A 9,512-nucleotide genomic window follows, 5' to 3' on the forward strand; every position below is an offset into this window, starting at 1 on the left:
CTGCTAATAATTTTATTTTATTAAATAAAATTACTAACTATTAACGCCTGCATAAAATTTAGATGCAAGATTGCAGATTGAAGCTAAGTGTATAAATTTATGAAGGCGTCTTGATATGTATAATTATCGCATGGAAATACGAAGTTATTAATTTTCATTTTTTTATTTTTATATTGACGAGATTGTAATTTATTTATGGATTTAAAAAAAAAAAACACGGGAAACATAAATAGACACAAGTAAAAAATGTAAGGAAATTATATATTTAACCTCATGTAATAGTATCTTGTGATAAATGTTTAAAGAACTTTCCTTTAAAAAAAATTAAAATATCAATATACCATTCGCACTTTTTCAGATATTGTAAATGTATCGTGTTACACCATTTTTTCAAAATTTGAGATTATTACAAAGATAAAAACCAGAAGCAAGTGTTAATGGTTAAGTTTTAAATACCGCCATCTAACGAATAAAACCTAAAATAAACCGAGTGAACGATAAGTAAATCGTGTCGTTCACTAAGTGGCGGTGTAATATAAATAACAACTCTGATTTTAAGATTAACTTAATCCCATTATTCATTTATATGCATTGACTATTTTAAAATCAAAATTATAAATTTGTAAATATCTCCATTTACCTAGGATTCAAGTGATAATAATTTGAAATACAGATTATTGAATTCATTGTTTTAAAATATAATCTTGTTTTATATCGGTTATAAATTTTACAATAAAAATTACATTATCAAATTTCTAATATTATCAAAGTTTATATTGAATGTAAATTGCTATGAGTAATATAACAACGTTACTAATTTTGATGACAATAAACATAGTTTAGCGAATTGTACGTTATTTCGCTATTAAATATGTAACTTATAAGTGTGAAGCGGCACCTGAGAATTGTGTAGCATTTGCTAAATTGATATCCCCGTCGTGTTGACTAACATAATGTATTACGTAGTGTAAGTGTGTACATGGAAGGACGGTAGGCCTTCACAATTGAAGCGGCACCTATAAAGCCTTCTCGGTCCGAAAGAGACGGATGACTTCGTAGTCAATGTTGTTAAGCCAGTACCCACCAAACTTACAGATGATCGTGGCGTCCCAGCCGAAGAGTACACTGGACTAGCCCCAGACAGAGACTTAAACGGTGCATCGCATCTAAGACACTAATGTAAATCGTATGTGACTTCGCTATTACGAACGGAACCGCAACCGAAAATCTTTTCAATAGCTAAAAAGATAAAGTGAAACATGGATATGTAAATATTTCTCCACATTTTTTTTTGATATTTGACGTGTTCTTTTTGACATTCTCTTAGGTTTAAATTCATTGAAAAGTTTTAATTGCAAACATAGTAAGCCGTGTGGCTATTTATTTAGTCGATAGATATTTTTACAACGTAGATCATTAAATTTATTTAAAATAATTTAACACTGCTTTTTATTATCATGTTATAAGCAATTTAATTTTATTTAATTTTATGTAATAAAAATAATATGTAAAAATAATAATTTATTACTTGCATTATAATCATTTATTTTAAACACTGTGATATAATCCGATATGGTCTAGTGGCTAGGATACCTGGCTCTCACCCAGGAGGCTCGGGTTCGATTCCCGGTATCGGAAAACCTTTTTGGTTAGTTTTTAATTTTATCCATAAATACCAATTAGGATAGACACACGTGAAAATAAAAAAAAATATGCACCTTTAGAGACTTTAGACGAAAGGAAAACTTTTCCTGGGATCATTGATATACCTTTGCACACATAAGACATTTGTTGTGATATGGTTATTTGGTTATTTTTGAATTGCAATGGAAAAATTTAAGAATGTGAGAGAGAGAATGAGAGATTACAAACATATATAAAGAATATGAAGATATATAGATAAGAATATATATGAAGATACACATAAATAAATTATTATTAAAAATTGTAACTTAAACAAGATAATTATTAATTGATACAAATCCCAATTATTGGATAATGAATGAAGTATTTAAATGTAATAGAGAAATATATGCAAAATATTTATTTTCTCTTCTTCTGGTAGACGCCCACTGCAAGGCATACGCCTCCCCCTTGGATTGCTTCGAAGACCGTCCTCCGCTGCCCGTATCCATGGACTTTCCCCGATCTTAAATATGTCCACCTAGTAAGGGGCCTTCCTACGCTGCGATCGCCCCTCGATATAACCTTAAAAATATGAGATTGTAACGAATGAGCTCTTCCTGTGCATTGCGCCACCTATCGGCGTTCTTGGTAATACCGCGGCTCGGTCACACTCCCCGCGCATGCGCCAGAGTTGCGTACAAGAGAAAATCAACATGGCGCGGGTATTTTGCGCACGGGCTCGTGACAGCAATTAATTTTAGTTTCGTATTTGTTCTTGATTATTTCGTTTTATAGTCATTTTTGATGGTATACATTTCTCGTCTTCTATCAAAAGTAACTGTAAAAGTTCCTCTCCACTACAACATACTAATTTATTTTGTTATGTAAACAATTGAATATTTACAAAGTAAAGGCAACATTTTGTTAGAAGAACGTTAAGTGTTAAATAATATTATAATATTTTTTAAGGAAAATATAGCTTATATGTGCTATTAATATTTGTATTTGCTGCACCCCAGTACTGTACTCTAAAAAAAAGCTTATAAGGAATATAGACCATTTCTTAGCAAAAAGCTTTGAAGCTTTACACCCATTTCCAATCACTTAATGTCAAGTGAACTATCTGAAATATGTTACATAAAAATCTTTTTTTTATATATTGGAATGCAACATTTAAATTAACTTTCTGGTAGTACAAAGTCTGCAAGAACAGATAGCAATAATTAATTTCATTATTTAGTTTATTATACAATTATCATTACATTATATTTTATTAATGAAAACATTGATTTGTTAAGATACATGTTATACAAGATACATTATTAAACATTCATTAATTGATGGCAAATGAACTATAAATTTACACTTTTTAACCTTTTGCACCTATAACCATCAGCTGTATAGTATTTTACAGAATCAAGACTTATTTCATTTTGTTTTTATTGCCTAGAGCAGTATATAAATTAAAACAAAAAGTATTTATTTACACTACATTTATTGTTTCCTTGAAAGTAAATTCATTTTAACAATTTAGTAACGAGTTAACCTAGATTTGCTTGACTTTGATTGTGTGGGCTGAGTTGCATGCAAATATCTTCATTTTGTTTGCACACAAGTTTCATTTACATGTGCATACTTTCTGCAAGCACATGGACAACTTTAGTTTGCTTATGTACATTTTAAGCTTGCATAAGTAATGCTTCTACTCTTGTAAAGACAGAATTCCCTTTTTATACTTGTTCTAATTTTGCATTCTGGCTGGATTTTGCAAGTGTGTCTGATATGTTATAATTGTTTAAATGTCTTTTGTTAAGATTTTTTAAATAAGTAATGTTAAAGTAATAAATTACTAAAACATTACCTAAATTAAAACTGCAAAAGATATATAGGATGATTGGTTATTATAAGTCATTTGTTTTACATATAACTAAATCATTCCGTATAAAGTGATCACTGAAATATGACACATTTTTTCTATTCGAATGTAATAATGCCAATAACTACTACGAGCACAAAGTCTGTAGGGACATATAGTAAACAACAAATAATTTTAATATATAGTAATATGAATTTCAAGAAACCAAATAAATATTAAAATATTTTATGGATATGGTGCACCAAGATTAAAAAACCACAAATAAATTAGACATGTAACCCTTTTAAGGAGATACACATATAACCAATCATCTTTTCATTCTTTCATTGATTCATCTTTTGATATTTTAATGAGATCACTACATTTCGTTACTCGAAATATTAGGTGCCTATGAAAATAAAATAGCAAATTCACTAATCGTAATAATCAAACTAAATACTAGAAGATTAACAAAAAATATGTAATTCCTTATAATACACGTACTAAGAATTCTACGCGTACTAATAACGGAGACACATCGGTAAGCACAGCGTAGGAAGCCCACTGTGGAGGTAGACAGACGGCTTTGTTAAAGACATCGGTAGACGATAGGGCTAATTTTGTAATAAAATTGGAATTCTTTAGGTGACGTCGGCGATGTCCAACAGTACCGGCTGGAAGCGGTCTGTTGTCCACCTTGTTGCCTCCAATCCACCTCGCTACACTGAACTTATGGCTTATTGTAAAAAATACGCTTTCTTACAACTCTTATTAGCTGCAACTGTAAAATTAATACCTAATTATCTTAATGAATACGTATATATAATAATGATTTGTCGTGTCTTTGTGTAGTATCGATTCCACCGTGGTGTCGATTCTACCTTGCGGTGTTTCATTTATACCTTTATGAATAAAAAGTGCCTTCTGTTGGCGCCGGCCGTAACAACAGAGTAGCGACATATTAAAACTAATGACTAACAATTGTAAGCTATATATGTAATTACATTATACATACAAATTATAATTTTATATCCAATAAGGACAGAAAACAAACTCTATATTTATTTATTTACACATGTTTAGCTTCGATGGATTTCTCACAATAATGATTTGTGAATGACTTTGTTTTATTTGGTCTGGATAAATACTCATGCCTTAATAATATTTACAGATTCAGCAAACGTGAGGACGCTTCGTTTACGTAACTTAACTCGAGAACTTTGACTCTTATTTCACTTATACTCTTCATGGAGTGACATCGCACCTGGGCGTCTGAAAGGAGATCTAAGTTTGGACTTGCAAAACGTGCTTAGCATTCCGACACAACGAAGTTCTAGAGGCTTCAAATTCTAATGATCAGCTGCTATTATCTGGCCATTAATAAACCTTCGAAAAGCGTTAGTGTTGAGTGAAGTGGCAAGAGAAATTCCAGCAATACTTCTTTCTACAATGATCATTATTTAGTCCTAGTTATATACATAGCAGCCGTTGCCAGCAAGAATGCCTAGCTTCCGATTGCTTTATATAGAATTGCTCTGTAAGCTGTACGTGTTATTGTCGCCGAGACGTATACGTAGACGATTTATGAAAGCTTTTCTAGACCTGTACACGGCGCGACTTTTGATGGTCCCTGGTTAGATTGCTTTGTAGATGACGACTCGTATAAGTTACGAAATAGGGGATTAAAAATTACCTATTAATTTAGTCTGTTCTACAGATATTTATAATTAATTGTTACTTGTTCTTGTAATTGTCACCATGTTAGCCGACAGACACTCAATACAAGGTGTTGCTCGCATCCAGTGACTTCCTGTGACCCTGAATACATCGTCAGTCTACCTAGAGGGGCCTACTCACCTCGCGTCTAACTGCCCGTCGTCACTTATCGAAAAACTTTCGGTCCCAAAAGCCGTTTTTTAAGAGTAGAGTCACAAAACTAAGGAAATCTTTCTGTTAGACATTACTGTAGTCTCGAATTCTATTAGCATTGTTATTTTCAACGAACGGTGTCACATATTTACTTGTTTAAAACGAAAAGGTCTGGTAAATAAAGAAAGGCGGATCAAATGACGTAAATGATAAATGGTAAAACTTGCTGGTTATAGCAATAAAGGAGATATTTTTAATAAGAACAATATCGACACTACACAGCTCGTCATCGTACAACTGAAATGCGTCTGTCCAGCTTCTGTTTTATTTTTAAGTTCACGGACCCTTCCGCTCCGTGAACTCAGTTCCGATGAAGCTGTAATAGCCCCCGGGATAAAGGCATTAACTTCAACAGAAACCAAGTAATTGGAATAAGATAATGGAGGTCTTTACCAAGTTGTCCGTATCCAGAATATAAAAAAATATTTTAAACACAAGTACACTAACCATTACCATTTACCAGTGTTCACAAAATAAATACAGTGTAATTGTTTATACACACTATCCAAAAAATTAAAAAAATGTTGAAATAATAAATGACGTAATTATAATATATACAAATTAATTATTGTTTATTATACATCCTTGCAAGATGAACGAAAATAGATGTAAAATCTCGAAAGCTTTTTGTTTACTAATTAGCTAATACATTCACTCCTTTAAAACTTTTACTCATAATCAATGCAATGTAAAGTTTCTCGATGAATCACATTATCATTTTTTTCATACATAGTAGTCATATGGTTATTTTAGGCTAAAGTTCTGGATGTACTAATTTAGCCAGTTCTACCCATGCACAGGTTTTGAAAAGTTTAATAAGCAGGCTATAAATAAACGAATAATATAAATCCTGGGTATATTATTAATGTTCCTCAATTAAAATATAGGTCGTTTGGATTCCGGGGATCTAACATATTTTATACGGATATAAAATAATTAACGACTCAAAATATATTCCTAGGTAGAAAAATCCTAGGTTAATTTGTATCGCGGTTAAAAGGACCACTTGAGGGAGGCTGTCGCTTTCAAAATTCGGTCCGATACCACCGTTATCAATTAAACGTTGTTTACATTAGTTTAAATAAGCACGCCCGATAAATATGTAATTTTTTTTTCTTTTGGAATGCGACAGACTATCTTTTTGCCATATCACTAGTAATTCCAATGACAATAAACGAATAAAAAAGCAAATAAATGTCATTCGTTGAAGATATTAAAAGTTTAATTTATTGAAGGACCTGTTACGTATGACGTATATCTAAATTAGTAGCATTATTGTGCACTAAGTTATTTTTTGTGTTTGTGTGTGCATATGAATGATTATGCATTTCATTTTAAATTAGGGTATAAGTTTAGCATTATAGTAGGCGAGGCATGGGAAGACCACACACTGTAGTCAAGATCGCGGGATATCGTTGGGCGCAAGACCGGTCTTTTTGGTGATCTTTGGTGGAGGCTCATACCTTACTGTGAGCGTCTACGTCTACGTCTACGGGCCCGTGTGATAATGATATAAGTAATTAGCGGACTCAACTTAAAGATATAAAGATAAAGTTAATTATTTACAAGGCAAATGTAATTTTCACAATTTTTTATTAGTGCTATGTTATAATGATGTCGTTAAATATGTCTATAGTTTGCTTGCTATTACAAGTACTCTCTGTACCGTTATATATAACAATTTGTTTAATTAAATATTATTTTTTCTATTTCTTTACTATGTTCCGGTTTGTGGGCAACATCAATAAAGAAGATAAGCTCAAGTAAAATTCTGAATTTACAAATCCAGAACTCAATCACAGACGCACTACTCGCTTCTTCATTCACATTAAAAAAATCTGCAATAATAATTAAAATTAATTTCTTCTATGATATAATTTTTCTTCTTCATCTACTCTGTGTAAATGTCAAATCGTAGTTTATAAAAATTGTCAATAAAACATAATCGGTGCAATTAAAACATAAATATTTTTATAATTAACATTTAGTAAGTTCGAAATTTGAAAATGTCTAAAACTTTAAAATTTTTCAGACAGTAAAAATTTAAATAAAAATTTAAAAATGGATCTAAAAATTAAAATTATATGTAATAGTGATTAACCTTTAACATTAATTTTAAATTTTTTTAAAAAAGATTTGACTAAGGATTAAACGTTCGTTTAACTGTCGTTTAAAATCATGGTTGTCACCGTCTCTCGCATTCGGTCAAAGACCTAGATCTTCACCTGGCTCTTGAACATGGTTTGGCAGACTATAGTGTTGTGAATGTGCCTTATTGTCGATATCGACCATGTGTTTATTATTATAAGTGTTTCTGAAATTTGTGTATCTGAAAACTAAAATTCATTTTTCAAAGCTCTCTGGGAATCCCCGGAATGAGCTGTTACTTACTATGATCTCACCGGTCGAACTCTTAGATCGGTTCTGCGGGGGCTGACCATATCGCACTGATTTTATTGTTTAAGTTATATAAGTTGAAAGATCCCCTTGTAAGGGGAGATCAATCTTGATTCTAGTATCTATCAAATTTGGTTCTTTTGGCACTCTTTTTATGAGGCACATATATTCTTAAGGTAAATGATACCGTGGGCAATAATATGAATGTGAATATCCTTAGTCTGGTCATAAATACTCTCATAATCAAAAGTAAACAATATATTGCTTTCAAATTTGGACAATGTCATTTTTGTATGATTTTTTATTGTGTTTTCTTATTTTCGTACCAATATACAAAATATTGGTAAGCCCTCTTTTCGTCAACCGACGACATCAAAGTCACGGAAAGTCGAATAAGGGCATCGTCAGACCGATCATTGTTACGATCTTTGGGAGAGGCCTATGTGTTGCAGTGGGTAAAAAAGGTGTTGATTATATATTAAAAGATAGGCTTTATATACATTATCATTTAGTCGATGTTCAAATTTCATATGGATGGATCGGCACATAAACTAAGTAAGGCTATAAGCATTAGACTTATATAAGTAGATGGCTATTGCATAATAATAGTGTCTTTTGAGACCGGAGCCTGCCGACTGTATATGAATTTCAATTACTACTACAGACTTATTCCTGCACGATACACCATTCGTATCATTTGATTGGATACCTCAGTGAAGATCCGAGCATAACCCATATCATTGCTCTTGTCTGTGACCTTGATCCTTATTACAAGGTCACGCACACTAGTCAAAGGCTCTTCGTCTTCAAACATTGCTGTATTTTGGACGAGAAGATGTCTCTGGACTTCCTGAACGCCTGTTCTGCAAGCCACGCAAAGTAGTATCGGTATTAAACTTCATTTATCTTAAAATATGAAAACTATTTTTACCGTGCACCTGTTGCGATATCTGTCGATAAAAGTGGACCATCCTTATTTGGAATGCTACGTGCGAAAGAGAGCCCACCTTTCCATAGCTCCCTCTCACTACTTACCTCATCTAACTCAGTAAGTTAACTGATAGCTCGCGTGGAGCATGTCTCGGGATTTACTCTCTTGACCTCTAATTGTAGCCTAAATACGAGTGTAAACAATAAACATTGCTTCTTATAATTAAATATCTAATTTTTTATCTGTGCTGTAGTGTTTCAAGACATCGAGAATAAACCGGATAAAGGTAATTATCACATCGTATCTAATCTTCCTTTAATATCATAATTATTTCTTGTAAGCTCACACATTGCCTTAAGTGGGTTAAGTATTATTAAGTATATATCATTATTTATATTACTTTTACTTTAGCGATGATAAATAACTATAATGATTTTTTTTATTAATTCATGCAAAGACAATTTTGTTTAAAATTTGATTATTGTTTTTTTTACTATAATAGTAACTGCTATAATTATAATGAATTACATGTTTTTTTCTGTTTATTCATCAAATATTTAACATAACGGCTTAACTTCTGATACTAGATAGGAAAGAAGTTTGTCTTTTAACCATTTGGTTATTAAAATATATGTAATGTCTTTGTAAAAAAAAGTATACGAAAGTTTGATACGTGACTTTATACCACCTTAACCATTTAAGGAGGTGAAATAAATTTTAGAATACTGAATAAGGTACGATACAAAAAGCGCGGGAAATAAGGTTAAACATAAA

The 9,512-nt window shown here is 31.7% G+C and overlaps 1 non-coding gene across 1 annotated transcript; it reads left to right on the plus strand.

Annotated features, from left to right (window-relative positions):
• Positions 1-1,566: 1,566 nt before the first annotated feature.
• TRNAE-CUC (transfer RNA glutamic acid (anticodon CUC)) lies at positions 1,567-1,638 on the plus strand. Its single transcript has one exon. It is a non-coding gene; the product is annotated as a tRNA-Glu (tRNA).
• Positions 1,639-9,512: the final 7,874 nt, after the last annotated feature.

Source organism: Battus philenor, unplaced genomic scaffold (genome assembly GCF_028537555.1).
Source record: "Battus philenor isolate CCGP_79_NKW_IND1 unplaced genomic scaffold, ilBatPhil1.0.hap1 SCAF_28, whole genome shotgun sequence".
Taxonomy (NCBI): Eukaryota; Metazoa; Arthropoda; class Insecta; order Lepidoptera; family Papilionidae; genus Battus; species Battus philenor.